Below are 16,472 nucleotides of genomic sequence, written 5' to 3' on the forward strand. Positions count from 1 at the left end.
CAGCAAGGTACGGACACTACATCACACCTGCCTGTCCAAAAGGGGCCTTCCCTGCACTGTTCTGGGTCCGAGGCTGCTGGAGGGGAGCAGTAATCCTGCAGGACTCCTCTACTTATTTGCTTTACTGGCATTTTGGGGAAGGACAGTCTCAAAGCTGTCTACACCCACTAGGCATGCCGCTTCTCCTCCCACGTGATCGCGTTCCCCTTAGAAAATGCAGATATATTAGCAAGGTATTAGCCATGGTGGCTACAGTTGTCCTCCTGAGTTTCTCTGAGTGCTTTATCATCCCTTTGGTGGTCGCTATTTCCACCAGCGTTTGGCGATGTCGGGTTCCAGGCTATTGCCGGCCACTCCAGGTCAGCTGTGTTTGTGCTTCTACCGCTCCCAGTTGCATCCAGGCATTTCTCTAGCTCCTCCCGTGAGTTCCCTTGACCCTGCAATAAGGACCCCCAGCAATAAGCCTCCACGCCCAGGCTAGCTGACTTGGGCTCGCTGGACTTACACGCGGTTTCGATGAGGAGGCTCAGGTGGGTGCCAGAGCTGTGAAACCCAGCAAGGGGCATCTGGGCTCTGAGACTCACTGCTGCGGGTGTTTGCCATGGAGACGGACCTGAAGACATCTGCTGATCTCGGGCTATCCATTTCCTTGTCTCGGTCCCATCTGTTATTGGGTATAGAGACTCATCTAGTCTGACCCCCTGCACAGTGCAGGCCACAGAATCTCACCCACCCCTCCTAGAATAATCCTCTCACCTATAGCTCAGATATTGAAGCCTTCACATACTTTGAAGACCCCAAGATGCAGAGAATCCTCCAGCTGTGATCTGTGCCCCATGCTACAGAGGAAGGCGAAAAACCTCCAGGGCCTCTGCCAATCTACCCTGGAGGAAAATTCCTTCCTGACCCCAAATATGGCGATCAGCTAAACCCTGAGCATGTGGACAAGACTCATCAGCCAGACACCCAGACATAGCTTTGGATTGCTGATGTCCATGATAATAATACGTAGGGTTTTTTATCTTTACAAAGGAGATCAGTAGGATTATCCCCATTTCACAGATGGGGAAGCGGAGATTTGCCCATGATGGCCCAGCAGCAGAGCCAGGAATTGATCCCAAGCCTTTTGACCCCAGGCCAGCCCTTATCCACTGATGTTCCTACATTGTTAAGAAAAGAGGATCAACAGGCCAGACGTGGCCATCCAGGAGTTGAAATACAAGTGACTATTTTAAGTTGTAACACGTGCAGAGCTGAGAAATTCACATGACACACAAAGCATCACCGAGAGGATTCCCTCCTTTCACTGCTTCCTAACCAAGACTCTGAGCAATTCCAGGAGTCACACACGGAACCAGGTTTTTTCCCATTAGGCAAGGGCCAAAGTGGCAGAGAATAAATCCAGGCTGGCTGACTGTGCATGAGTCACTCTGAGTGGGAGTGCATGTACTGACTAAATGCCAGGGAAGGGATGAGTCACTTTAGGTAAAAGTGCCGGGAGGAACCAGGCATTTGCAGGTTCCTAGGTACATATAGAATGGGGAGCCCCAGGAGACATTCCCAGCCTTGTCCACTTCCCTGATTTAGTCTGCAGAAGAGAAGGGTGAGGGGGGATTTGAGAGTCAGACTTCAACTTCCTGAAGGGGGGGTTCCAAAGAGGCTGGAGAGAGGCTGTTCTCAGTGGTGAGGAATGGCATATAAATAAATAATAATGGAGATTGCCTAGAACTAGAAGGGACCTTGAAAGGTCATTGAGTCCAGTTGCCTGCCTTCCCAGCAGGACCAAGTACCATCCCTGATGAATTTTTGCCCCAAATGGCCTCTGCAAGGACTGAACTCACAACCTTGGGTTTAGCAGGCCAATGCTCAAACCACTAGGCTATCCCTCCCCCCATGGTCTCAAGTTGCAGTGGGGGAGGTCTAGGTTGGAGATTAGGAAAATCTATTTCCCTAGGAGTGGGTTGCCTAGGGAGGTGGTGGAAATGCCACCCCTCGTTTTCAAGGCTTGGTTCCTGGCTGAGAGGATTTAGTTGGAGTTGGTCGGCTTGGAACAGGAGATGGGACACAATGACCTCCTGAGGTCTCTTCCTACCCTTTTCTATGATTCTATGAGTTCTATATAATTAAAGGCAAAACATGTCAGAGCTCAGCAGCTGGACACAAGCCCTCTCCTACAATCCTTCCCCTCTTCCACTCCACCAGTGAGCCCCCATGGAACTATGGAGAGGCTGCATCAGGAATCCATCCATCTGCTGCCTACCAGGACATATTTTCTTTGCTGCAGGCGAAGGCAATTCCTGTATGCCTTGCTAGGGCACTTTTAACCAACCCACATACGATCCCTGCAGCCTTCATCCAAAACAATGCAACCAAACTAGGCATTCTGGGAAAAACATACTTCTATGCTAATTTTAACCCTCAGCCAATGGCCCTGTGGATACCTGCCTAAGCAGCTCTTTGGCTGACCTGTGGGTAAACGGTCATGCAATGAAAGTTCATCTGAGCCATGCTAGGAATAACCCAATTAGCAAATCTCCCACTTCCCAGAATGCAGCTTTGTTTAAATGAGATGTTGCTTCTTGATTCAAATGTCTTCATACATCTAGTAAACACCTTGGAATTGGTTTCCTTGCAGACTGACAGATGTAAAAGTTCATTCTCCCAGGGATTTGGGCTGATTGTTTTGAGCATTGTTGCAAGTTCAGTGTGGAGAAATGTCTTCCAGCCACCTGGGAACTTCATTTATAAAGTCAACAGACAACCGAGCAGAGCTTTGCTTTGTGCTCACGTGACCCTCACCATATGTCATGTGCTACACACGCTGCGGGCAAACCCACAGACTGCACAGGAGACTGGGTAAGGGAACTTACCCATAGCTCCTTCTACCCTCCAGGCCTCTGGTCTGGATTTCTGTCCTGCTGGAAGTGACTGTGGCCAGCTAGATAGGGGCGATTTGCAGGCGTCAGCAATTAAGTGTTAGAACCAGCAGCTCATTCGTGCTCGCCTGTGCACTCAGCGGTGATCATGTGTTACAACATGGAAGGATAAAGATAGCCACATCCCCACAGACCTTCCAGTCCACAGAGGGACTCGCAGCAGCTCTGGCAGCGTGGAGACTGGACAGCGCCTTTTCATGTCCTCTGGCCTGGGGTGGAGTGGGGCTGAGCTGGGGAGGAAAGACTATTCCACCTCACTATCCTGCTCTCTGCTGTGCTGTCCTCCCACTTGCTCTTCTTTTATCTGAAAGTCCGGTCACCTGCAGGCAACTACCTGGCCTCAAGCCACGTTATGTGGGAGGAACAGTCCCAGCTGGAGGCTAAACCCACCTCCCTTTAAGGGCCATCACACCTAGGGGCAGAACATTATTACGGCTGAATTTTGGGCAGAACAGAGTGGCAGGCTGGGGAGGGCAAGTAGGTGACCAGAGAGGAGGCAGCTGCAGTAATCATGATAGGGGAGGGCAAGGGATGGAGAAGAAGGGATAATGCACGCGTGCACACACACACACACACACACACACACACACACATACACACACACACACACGGAGGAGCTAAATATGCCATAGACATCCATAGCAATGGGTGGAAGGTCTGGATCAGCATTTCTTAACCTTGTCAGGCTGATGACCCCTTACTCAAAGTCAATCGCGCCTGCGTCCTCTTCAGCCTTACTCTTAAAGGAACAGTGAACAATGCAGCAATGCTAAAAACATTAGACTTGTGTAACTGGCGGGTGTGTGTGTGTGTTTAAGTGTGATGGGATGTACACAGCCCACACTGGACCACAAGGGGCTAAGGGATTATTTTGGGCTCAGCCAGCCCGGCCGCTGCCACACCTGCAGCAAATGCTCCATGTGAGGCAGGAATGGAAAGGGAGGGAAATAGCTCGTTTGGGTGGCGAAGCTGGAGGGGAGCAGCCTGGAGCCCACAGGTTCAGGGGCATGGCACAGAGGGAACCCTAAAGGCTCTGACACAGCTGCCCCAAGGGGAGGAAGGAGCCGCTGCAGAGACAAGCAGAGTGGGATGTATCCCCCTCCACCGCCTGTGCTCTTGGTAACCCCTCATACTTATTTTGGTTTGGATTTTCCCAATAGCACAGAGCCTTGGACTCAGCTGGAGTTGGGGACAGGAGAAGAGGACCAGGGAGCCTGAAGCACCCTTGGTTGCCAGACTGCTGGTAGACCAGAGGCCCTGAGTCAGAGCCCAGTAGAGTCAGAGGGCCCAGGCTCCCTCCCCTACATCCCCCATGGCATTCCGGGGCTGTGGCCATGACCACTAGGCCATGCTCCCCAACTAGACCCCAAGAGAAGACCGTGACAGCGTATTTCAAAGGGCTGACAGAGGAAAGAGGGGAGGGGCGAGGCGAGTGGAGGAGCATTATTTTCTTTGCTACAGTGTGTAGTAAAATGTCCAAAGCCTCCCGAACCCCGCTCTGCCCATCGCATTTGGCCTCCTCCCTCCCGAAGCTGAGACCCACTGGTTGAGACTCTGCTCTAACGCCAACAGGCTCGCTTAACGCAGCATCGCGGGGCCCATTCCCAGCCTCTTGCCAACGTGGCCTGAATGAGAAATGCAGGTGCCCATGGCCACGCGTGACTGTTTCCCAGGAAGGCATTAATGCAGGGAGGCCACAGCATGGGGCTTTTCATGGGAGCTCCCTTCGCCGCCTGGCCCCCTCGCTTCACCCAGCTCAGAGTCACTGGAATGGCTCATCACAAGAAGCCAAGAACCATTAATTTCTATTATGATCTTACTGATAAGGCCCACAGACTCAGCAGCCCCCACCCCCCCGCACACGCACACAGAGGGGGCATTTTTGAAAGGCAAAGACTCAATATATTCCAGCAGGGGGTAACAAAGGCTCTGCGTTTGCATTGTCTCTCCCTCCAGTCTGCCTTATTAACTGAGGCTTGCTGGAAGCATTAGGAGCTGACAGACTCCCTGGGCAAGGTGGCAGGTTTCGGAGGGTAACGACACTTCAGAGATGCCAGAAAGTAAAATTCTTGCTTTACTTGAGTGGCAACTAGTTTAGGCAGCTGCAGCAATCTGCATTGTGCCCAGCAGGGCTGGCGTTGGGGTCGTTATTCAGGGGCTCGGCCCCTTAGTGGCTTGTCTGCCATGTGAATCAAGTCATGCACTTTAGTCAGGAAGGCAGGCAGGACTGAGGGGCATCTGGAGGCGCAAATGCGGGTCCCGGCTTGGAACAGCAAGGCGCTGTGGTGGGCCAGGACCACGGTGCACTGGAAAAGCTGGAGAGCCCCAACCATGGGGCTGCAAATCAGGGTTGAGGCGCATGAGCGGAGCTTAGTGTGTGACTGGGGAACCCGGGGCTGGAAAAGCAGAGGCTGGGGGCCACCCATTGGATGTGGGGTATCCAGTAAAGGAGAAGGAAGAGGAAGAAGAGGCAGCAGGAAAGGCGGGGGGATGACACAGTGCCAGGGCGGGCTGGTTTGTTTGTTGACTTTGGTGTTGCCCTCGTAGCATCAGTGGCATTCACCAATCAGCTTTGCTGAGCCTGCACCATCTGCCAGGCAAGCCTGGGGTTTATTCCTCCCTTGGCCTGCCGTCAGGTTCTCTGCTGTGGCTTAGCTGAAATGGGAGCAGGAGGATGTCGCGGCTGCCGAGTTCCCCACGGCTATGTCTAGACTGGCATGATTTTCCGGAAATGCTTTTAACGGAAAAGTTTTCCGTTAAATCATTTTCGGAAAAGAGCATCTAGATTGGCAAAGAAACTTTTCCGCAAAAGCACTTTTTGCAGAAAAGCGTCCCTGGCCAATCTAGACGCGCTTTTGCGCAAAAAAGCCCCGATTGCCATTTTCGCGATCGGGGCTTTTTTGCAGAAAACAAATCTCAGCTGTCTACACTGGCCCTTTTGCGCAAAAGTTTTGTGCAAAAGGGACTTTTGCCCGAACAGGAGCAGCATGGCATTTCCGCAAGAACACTGACAATCTTACATGAGATCGTCAGTGTTCTTGCGGAAATTCAAGTGGCCAGTGTAGACAGCTGGCAAGTTTTTCCGGAAAAGCGGCTGATTTTCCAGAAAACCTGGCCAGTCTAGACACAGCCCACCTGTCTAGCCATAGACCATAGTGATGGGAAATCCAGGCTATCTCTGCGCATCCTCTTACTGTCCTGGGGGCTGCCATATTCCTTACCAGTGGCTGCAGCTGTCCAAAAAGGGGGCGTGTTTAGGAAGCCCAGATGGCCATGGCATGAAGGGGATAGGTCATAGCTGAGGATTTACTGCAAACCTTGGGGACATTGATCTTCCCAATGAAACGGCACCGTCTCCAGCATCTGTGGCACGTGCATTTATGAAGGGTCCCTCACTGTAGTGTCTGGCCATCCTTTACGTGACTGAGATGAAGCCTCTGCAGTATTGTCCCATAAATAGCATGCACACGTACACATACTCTGTCTCTCCAGCTGCAGAAGGCGTGCATACACCCGGGCACATGAACGCCCACACTGCAGCAGCATCAGACTCTGACATTAAAAGGCATTTGCTTCTAAGGCTGACACATCAAGAAAGAAGGTGGGTGAGGCAGGATATTTTATTGGATCTGCTTCTGTGGATGAAAGAGACAACCTTTTGAGCGGCACAGAGCTCGTCTCTTTCCCCAGAAGAAGCTGGTCCATTAGAAGATGTAACCTTGCCCACCTGGTCCCTCTAACGTCCTGGGACCAGTCATGGTTACATCAATACGGCACACATCAAGAAATAACACCCGTACTATCTTGACATGATTATTGATAGGAAAGCTGTTCCACTGCAGGGAGCCTAGGTAAGACAGTGTTCAAGAGTTGGAGTTTTAACAAAATAACTACCCTAAAACCTCCTCCTGCTAATACAAATAACTGTGTAAAGCCAAATAAAATGTCCCAGGGCAATGAGAGGCAGCAACACCAGCTTCTTTAAGTCACAGGGTCAGAGATACCTGTGTCTGAGCTTCAAAAGAGCCACAATGTGGAACTGCTTTGTAACAGAAATGCTGACAAATATCCTAGGACAAATAAACCAAGAGCTTCACTGACTTCCCTGGAAAGGACAGCTGAGATCCTTCTGCTCCACCCCATGCTCTGGACAAGAGACGTGCAGATTCTGAACAAAACCGCCAGCCATCACAAAGAGACAGGAATTCACTCTGACATGGTGAACAAGAACAAGAACAAACCCCTCCCAAAGGTAGCACCAAGCAAGCAGAAAGGGTATGTCTAAACTACATGGCTCCGTCGACAGAGCCATGTAGATTTGTTTTTTTGGCAAAGGGAAATGAAGCGGCAATTTAAATAATCACCGCTTCATTTAAATTTACATGGCTGCCATGCTGAGCCGACAAACAGCTCATCAGCTGTTTGTCCGCTCAGCGCGCTAGTCTGAACACTCCCCTGCCGACATCAAAGCCCTTTGTCAGCAGCCCCGTTATTCCTCGTGGGATGAGGTTTACTGGGGCTGCCGACAAAGGGCTTTGATGTCGGCAGGGGAGCGTCCAGACTAGCGCGCTGAGCAGACAAACAGCTGATCAGCTGTTTGTCGGCTCAGCGCAGCAGCCATGTAAATTTAAATGAAGCGGCGATTATTTAAATCGCCGCTTCATTTCCCTTTACCTACAACCCTCATCTACATGGCTCCATCAATGGAGCCATGTAGTCTAGACACAGCCAAAGAGTGAGAAAACAAATCTAGCCCTGGCTCAGGAGAGTGCTCGGGGCTCCTGAAGGCAGGTCCAGCAATGTCAACATTTCCTAGCTACGTGAATACTGAGTTCTGAGGATGTTCCATTGACCAGCTTTTCATCTAATGTCAACTGATACATCTCCGTCGACTTCAGTAGAGCTAGGTTGATCGGCTGCAACTGAGGAAAAGGCCTTCTGGCCTTCTAGAGCAGTAGGCTCCTAAGTAGGCAAGTAGATATCTGAGGGTATGTCTACACATCAAAGATAATTCAAAATAACAGCCATTATTTCGAATTAACTTTCCTAGCGTCTACACAGCCAAACTGCTATTTCAAAATAAATTCGAAATAGTGGAGTACTTATTTTGAAATTGGTAAACCTCATTCTATGAGGAATAATGCCAAATTCTAAATAGCTAATTCGAAATAAGTGCTGTGTAGACACTTATTTTGAAACAGGGGGCCTCCAGCCTTCCCAGGGTGCCCTGGTGGCCAGTCCAGCCTCAACCAAGAACACTCCTCTCCCTCCCCGGAGCCCTTAAAGGGGTTGACTCTAGCCAAGTGCCGGCTCCAAGCCTGCTGGCCCAGATCCAGCAGTCACTGCCCCTGACCCCCAGTGGCCCCAAAACATAAGCCAGCAAGCCAGTGGCAGCCAGCCCTCCACCGCTCCCCAGGAGCAGTCTGCCAGCTCCCAGGAGCCTGCCAGGGCTTGGAGAAGGCAGGTGCCTTCTTGGTCCAGGGTGGAGATCAGGGTGGATCTTACTTAGGATGCCCCCAATGTCCATGATCTCCACACTAGTGGAGGAATGCAGCCATCTATGGCAGGATAGCTGCCAGCCTGGCCACCAAAGGCCACATGCAAACCCAGGTGCAGGTTTGCATGAAAATCAAGTTGGTCCGGCGAGATCCCCAACCCTGAGCCCTGAGCTTCCCCTCCCCCATCTTCCGCTTGCTTCCCCCTTCCACCTCCCTCCTCCCAGGTTTTCCCCTCCCCTCTCCCATCTCCTTTCTCCAGTTTCACCAGTTTCATCCCCTCTCCCCAGGGTTTGTGTTCATGAAAATACATGTATTTCATTTGACATCAGGAAGGGGGGCTGGGAGGGTAAGTGGAACGATGTGGGGGAAGAATGAAGCACAAGCTCCCAGTGGGGCAGACCAGGGAGGCTCTTAGTGATCCTCAGGGTGGAAGCTCTCCCACAGGGCCTCCTGGATACTGATATCCCCAACCTCCTGGATGGCAGCCCACAGAAAGTGCAGCCAGGCTCGCATCAACACGTTCACGAGAGGCTCCAAAGTGCCCAGGGGCAGCTCTGGCTCCATGTTTCAGAGTGCTGTGGTGTCCCGAGTGAGGGCAATCAGAGCACGCAGAGACACAAATGCTTTGCTGTTCCTCATCAAGGTAGGCAAGCAAGCAGGGAAAGCTGAGAACCAGCTACCCGGGGTGAAGGTCCTTTTAAGCACAAGCCTCAGATAGCCTCAAGCAGCAGCCACACAAATAAACTCCTGACCTGGTACCCTGCTGGGCCTGGTTCCAGCTGGCCTTCAATGCAAATTCAGTGTCCACTGAGTGTGGATGCACTATTTTGAAATAGCAAAACGTTATTTCGAAATGCATTTTGTGTGTAGATGTGTTATTTCGAAAGAAGCTATTTCGAATTTACTATTTCGAAATAAGATATTTCAAAATAACACTATAGTGTAGACATATCCTGAATGTTTCTGGAGTAGTAGGCTGCTAAACACTGTAGTTGCTGGAACACTTTCTGGTGGTCTTCAGAGAGCTGGCTGGAGAGCTGGCTGAGAATTTTTCCAGGAAACATTTTTTAATTAAAAAACAAAACAAAGATATGTCAAAACCGAAGCTGTTCATGAAATACCATCGGGTCCAATAAAATACCAGACTCCAAAACAAGATAGTAAAAAAACTTCTCAGATTGTCCAGCTGGAAAATATTGTTTTAATCTAAATGACTTTTCATTTAGAAATGTTAGTACATTTAGACTAAAAATGGTTTAAAATGGAGAGATAATTATAAAGTAAAAGTAAACATACTGACATTATTGAAATAAAAGGGTTTAATTGATCCAAAACTGATTTTTTCAGATTTTTCAGATTATGAAAAATTACAAATTTCAACTTTTTATCCTAATTCAAGATGGGAAGATTTTTTGACATACCAAAAATCCTCACAGAACAGAAAACCAATTCTTGGCCAGTTCTACCTGCTTACTGAAGTGGCACTAGTTCTCTTGCTGGTCCTCCTCTGCTAATATACTTCAAAGAGAGTTCATGGTACTTGAAATACTTCTCTGGTTCTAGGTAAGCAACTTCTTTATATGTCTGTGCGTAGAGGAGAACTTGGCCCATACAGCAATGGGGATAGGCAGCCTGCGTGGTCGTGCATGCTAATGGAGATGTGAGCAAGACTCAAGCAAGATGTGGGCTGACCTGTGAGAATTGTGAAGCCCAGCCCGGAATTCTTACCCAAAACTGGGAGTCAGAGCCACAGATTTCAAGGATAGAAGGAATTGTTGTGATCATCTAGTTTGAGCTCCTGTGTAGTCATAGAACCTTGCCCATAGAACATCCTCCATCGAGAGCAGTGACTTGTGATGAGACTGACATTAAGAAAGGCATCGAGTCATGTTTTAAAGCAGGGGAGAGGAACTTTTTTGTGTTTTGTGGGCCACTGACCCACAGAAAAATCAGTTGGGGGCTGCATACAAGTGAGAAGAAAAAAAATTGTGTGTGTGTGTGTGTGTGAGTGTGTGTGAGAGAGAGAGAGAGAGAGAGATGGTTCACCCCCTATGCTTTATGGACTTATGGACATAAATATACATCACTCAAAGGTGCTTTCAGCAATTTACTTCATGTAAACTATCAATCTTCATGTCTTACTCCACTGGATCTGTTTATATATTTTGGTGCATGTATCACACCTGTGTATAAAATTAGACATATGGAGGAGAGGATACTTTATGGCTGCGTCTAGACTGGTAAGTTTTTCCGCAATTTTGCAGCAAAACTTGCCAGCTGTCTACACTGGCCGCTTGAATTTCCACAATAACACTGACAATCTCATGTAAGATTGTCAGTGTTCTTGTGGAAATGCCATGCTGATCCCATTCGGGCAAAAGGCCTCTTGCGCAAATGCTTTTGCGCAAGAGGGCCAGTGTAGACAACGCGGTATTGTTGTGCACAAAAAAGCCCCAGTGGCGAAAATGGCGATCGGGGCTTTCTTGCGCAAAACCGCGTCTAGATTGGCATGGACGTTTTTCTGCAAAAAGTGCTTTTGCAGAAAAGCATCCGTGCCAATCTAGATGCTCTTTTCTTCAAATGCTTTTAACAGAAAAACTTTTCCGTGAAAAGCATTTGTGGAAAATCATGCCAGTCTAGACGTAGCCACCGGGTTTTAAATGTGGATTGAAAGTCATCAAGGGAGACCTCAGTGTCTGGGCAATCCTATGCAAATGACCATTTGTCCTTAAGTCTTAGCAGTGGTTGGGAGGCACAGGCCAGGTGACTCCCCATGCAATAAGGGAAACTTTAAAAACAATAGGAAAGTAGGAGTCGTCGTCTTTGGCTGGCATACCCAGGAGAGACCCCATGGGAAGTGGAGATCTCCCTAGTTTGAAGGTGGAGTTGGAACAGAAACAGTTTTCATGTGAATTTGTAATAAGTTCATACTAAGGATTTAGTGTTAGAGTTAGCTAAACCTTTTCTTTACTTTTAATTTGTAATCTGCGCTGCCTGTTCTCACTTATAACCACTTAAACCCGACTGCTCGTACTTAATAAAATCACTTTTACTTACTATCAGGCCCAGTGTAAATAATTATTACCTGGGGGAGCAATCAGTGTGTCCATTCATTGTTAAAGGGGGTTACCCAAATAATTCATTGGGGGTTCTGATCCCATTTGGGGAGTGGTATCCCAGGAAAAAGGTCTCCGTGGACCTGAAGAGTTTCAGTGTCTGTACTGCTTCTTGGGGGGAGAGGGGGAGTGATCTCAGCTTGGTGCTATGGCTGGGGGAGACCAAGGATCTGGCCCAGCAAGACCGAGCGATGAGAAGCCCCAGAAAGCAGACAGTCAAGTGTCAGATCGCAGGAAGCCCCCCCATCTTGGGGTCTTCTGTGACCTCCCCCCACCAATATATCTATAATCTCCCTCCCTTGACTGAGAAAGAGAAAGACATCCCCACATTCCCCTCCCACACCTGAGCTGAGGGGGCCCAGCCTAGTAGATTTTGTATGCTTCAGCCTCATGGTGGGGCGGTGGTGGAGCTGGAGTGCCAGCGCAGGCTCCCCCCAATGCTTGGGGGGGGAACGGGGACTGAACCTCATGGGCGAGATCCAGATAAACTGGGGGCTGCATCCAGCCTCCAGGTTCCACACCCTTGTTTTAAAGATTCCAAGTGATGGGGAATTTGCCACTTCCCTAGAGGAGCTGTTCCAGTGGTGAAAACACCCTCACTTAAACAACCTTATGTTGTTCCCATATCTCTAGCTTCAGTGTCCAGCCACTGGATCTTGCATTGCTGCATGAATTCAAGAGCCCTCCTAGCAGCTAATATCTGTGATCAATCACCTCTTAATTGAAGCCTGTTGGGAGTTTTCTGGTTCACTATAAAAACGAACAAATCACACAAAGTGCCAAAATCCACCAGCCCACTGTTTTTTAAAGACAACCTCAACACTGCTGATGGCTCAGCGATGAACTAGCAGCATGGTCTTTCTCTCTCTCTCTCCCCCCCCCCAAGCTTTAGTGTTCAGACCTTTATTGTCAAGTGCTATCCTGACTTGTTCTGTATCTAGCACCACTGGAGGCACTTACAGGCAGGAAGAAGATAAGCTCCCAACCCTGAAAAGCAGAAAAGCTGAGCATACTGTGAGTGCTGAAGGCAAGTGGCAAAGCAAAGCCAAGCTGGACTGAGCACTGAGGTTCAGTGTGAAATTTGCTGGCGGGGCAATGGTTTCCCTCCTTGGTTTTGTTCTGGCTCTGGGCGGGAGTGTATTAAAGAGGTCGCTCGAGGAGCAGAGGGCATACTTACAGCCCAGGAAGGTGGGGGTAGGGAACTGGGATCTTCTTTGTGTGCTGAGAGACGAGAATGACACGGCTTGGGTGCCGTGAGGGAACATTCTCACATAAACAACCTCAGCAACTTCAGCAGCCCTTGGGAAGGGACGAGAGCAGAGAAGAAGGGAGACCATTCAAGTGGGGTCTTCTAGGTGAGGATAGCCAGGGGAGCTGGTGTTAATCAACACCAGCTTCCGTGGAGCTGCATGGCCCAAGGAGATTCAGTCTGATGCAGGGCTCAGAGGGTGGCTCGCTGAGGTATAAGGGATGGGGGACTTTTTCTGGCTGCGGTGCAGTCTCCAGGGGCTAAATGCTGAGCAGTGCTGAGGAACTGCTGGAAACCATCTGTTTCTCTTGACTTCTACAGGGGACGGAGGCTATGTCTGGACTGCAGCCTTCTTTCGGAAGAAGCTTTTCTGGAAGAGATCTTCCAAAAAATGTCTTCCAAAAGAGAGCATCCACTCTGACAAAGCGCATCGAAAAAGTAATCTGCATTGTTGACAGATAGCATCCACACTGAACGGACGCTCTCTTGCATGTAAGCTGTGATTACTATGTGCGGAATGGCCACCAGGGCACCTGTGCCTTTTCCTCTTTCCTCTTCTTTCGAAAGAACTCCCTCTTCCCCGTCCACACACGCCTTTTTCTGAAAGAGCGCTTTTGGAAAAAGGCTTCTTCCTCGTAGAAAGAGGTTTACCAATGTCAGAAACCCCCTCAGTTCTTTCAGGTTTTTTCAAAAGAACGCAATTGCAGTATCAGAGGGGTGGCCGTGTTAGTCTGAATCTGCAAAAGTGGCGAGGAGTCCTGTGGCACCTTATAGACTAACTGAAGTGTAGGAGCATAAGCTTTCGTGGGCAAAGACCCACTTTGTCATATGCATGACCTCATCAGATGCAATTGCAGTGTGGGCGTAAGTGAGGTTTTTTTTTGGAAAAATGACCTTTTTTCAAAAAAAAAAAAAAAAGCCCTCTGTAGTGTAGACATACCCTGAGAAGGAGCAGGCCTGTGAGGTCAGGGAAGCAATAGCTAAGACCAGACAGAAGCAGATCTGGGGCCAAGCTTGCCATGTGAAAAATGGCGAGGAAGAGGTGGATTCTGGAGCTGCTGGGAAAGAAAAGCCAGCAGGATTTAGTGAGAGCGTCCATCGGAGGAGGAGAGGTCGACAAAGGCATCCAAGAGGACCCCAGGCTGTGAGCTTAACCAAACCGCAAGGAGCAGCTGAGGGTGACAAAGAAAAGACGGTAGGAGCCCTCTGTCATCATCTTTTCTCCGGTTGAAGACAATATTACACTTAAAAAAATACATCCAGTTACATGTAAAGCAAACACAATGTCTAGGAAAACACACGGGCTTTGGAACTTCCAGGCCGAATTAAAGAAGAAACTCCCAAGCCAATGCTTTGGTACTATAATCCCCCCCTGTGCACTCGCCCACTCCCAGACAAACTCATGGTACCTACAGATTGGATTTCTTTATCTTCCTTCCAGCTGAGTGGGGATTTAGCTGTTGAAATCCCAGTCACTAGCGCATGCATTTATATCAGTGATTGTGTGTATTTTGCAGCTGCTTGCCTCAGCACCACCAAACTTGTTTAGCTTTGGAAAAAGCCAGTTAATCGGAGGAATACAAAGGCAGCAATTAACAGCACCGCCCCTGCATGCAGCAATTAGAGGCTTCCAGATCAAAGGACCCCCCCTGAACAGTAAATTGTGTTGGCAGCTCCACAGGGTTGGACGATTAATGTGACTTCCACAGAATTCAGAGGCCAGGATTATTTTTATTTTTATTTCTTTTCAAGCAACTGTTTGTTCCAAGCATGCCATTTAAAAAGAGAACGAACTGGACAGGCGGAGCAGGTTTGCAGTTGAAGCTGGGAAGGTGAAGAACATGTGGCCCTGAGCCACTTTGGGGCTGAGGGCTGTGGCGATGCAGCTATCTTGTTGCAACCATCACTGGTATTGTCAGATGTTGGGCAGTGCTAACAGAGATTAACAAGTAGCTCGGGGTGTCATCTGAGTGCCTGTATGCCAGGGGTGTCCAAACTTTTTTCAAAGAGGGCCAGATTTGATGAAGTGAACATGCGTGAGGGCCGACCATTTTGCCTGACATTCTTTGAACCATTAAAATTAAATGCAAATTAACTATTTTATGCAAAATTTATTGCAAACGGCATACTTTTCATTTCGTCACATGGATGACAAATTTAAACAGGTGTTAAATCACTCTGCCTTTCATATCTGAAGGCCAGATGAAAAAAAAAAATCCAAGAAGCTGAACTATATGTCAGGAACATTGTAAAGTACATTACATATTATTGGTAATAAAGGTTGTCTGTCAACTTTTAAGTTTAAAAAAATATGAACAGGAACATAACACCAAGTATACATGTTGTGTCCAAATATATTTATAACTGATTTAGACCAACTGACATGAACTGAGATTTTACAATGTGTTCATCTCAATACATATGGATTCGTTGGGGGCCATAAAAGATAGATATTGCCAAATTACCTGGGGGGCCGTATTAAACCGGAACACGGGCCGCAATTGGCCCGCAGGCCGGACTTTGGACATGCCTGCTGTATGCAGAGAAATACAGGACTATGTAGCACTTTAAAGACTAACAAGAGGGTTTATTAGATGATGAGCTTTTGTGGGCCAGACCCACTTCCTCAGATCAAATAGTGGAAGAAAATAGTCACAACCATATATACCAAAGGATACAATTTAAAAAATGAACACATATGAAAAGGACAAATCACATTTCAGAACAAAAGGGGGATGTGGGGGGGGGGGGAAGGAAGGTGAATGTCTGTGAGTTAATGATATTAGAGGTGATAATTGGGGAAGCTATCTTTGTAATGGGTAAGGTAGTTGGGGTCTTTGTTCAACGCCCCGCGGAGAGTGTCGAATTTTAGCATGAATGCCAGTTCAGAGGATTCTTTTTCAAGTGCAGATTTGAAAGTCTTCTTGAGTAGGATGCATGTGGTTAAGTCATTAAGACAGTGTCCTTTCTGGCTGAAATGGCAAGACACTGTTTTTTCTTTGTGATCCTGTCTAATGTCTGTTTTGTGGGCATTGATTCTTTGGCAAAGTGTCTGAGATGTTTGTCCAATGTACATAGCAGACGGACACTTTCAGCACATGATAGCATAAATTATATTTCTGGATACGCAGGAATATGTATTCTTGATCTTATAACTCACTTGGTTAGGCCCAATAATGGTGTCAGCAGAGTGAATATGTGGACAAAGCTGGCAACGGGGTTTCTTGCAAGGGAAGGTACCAGGGTTGGTATAAGTGTGGTATGTCCTGTGGCTGTTGGTAAGAATCATCTTGAGGTTTGGTGGTTGTCTATAGGAGACTATGGGTCTGTCTGCATTTCTATCACTGAATGCAGGGAGTGTGTCATTGCTGATTGCATCACAGTTAAAGACTTCTTGAGAAGTTTCTTTTTACTCACACTTAGATCTCTGAGTAATGCTTTCCTGGTATGGAGACACTTGTTTTCGCTTCTAACTCGCTGTGGTCTATATCTCTGAATGAGACACTTTATGGGACCCCCACTTCCACACTTGACTGGACTCAATACACTTTGGCAGAATTCCATTGTTTTAATTGGGGGGGGTGTAATATCACCAGATGTCAATGCTTATTTGTAAGCATCTTTTAGCTTTTTATCAGTGCAAATTTTCACCATTGCAGGAAATGAAGGAGGG

Source organism: Pelodiscus sinensis, chromosome 29, assembly GCF_049634645.1.
Source record: "Pelodiscus sinensis isolate JC-2024 chromosome 29, ASM4963464v1, whole genome shotgun sequence".
Classification (NCBI taxonomy): Eukaryota; Metazoa; Chordata; order Testudines; family Trionychidae; genus Pelodiscus; species Pelodiscus sinensis.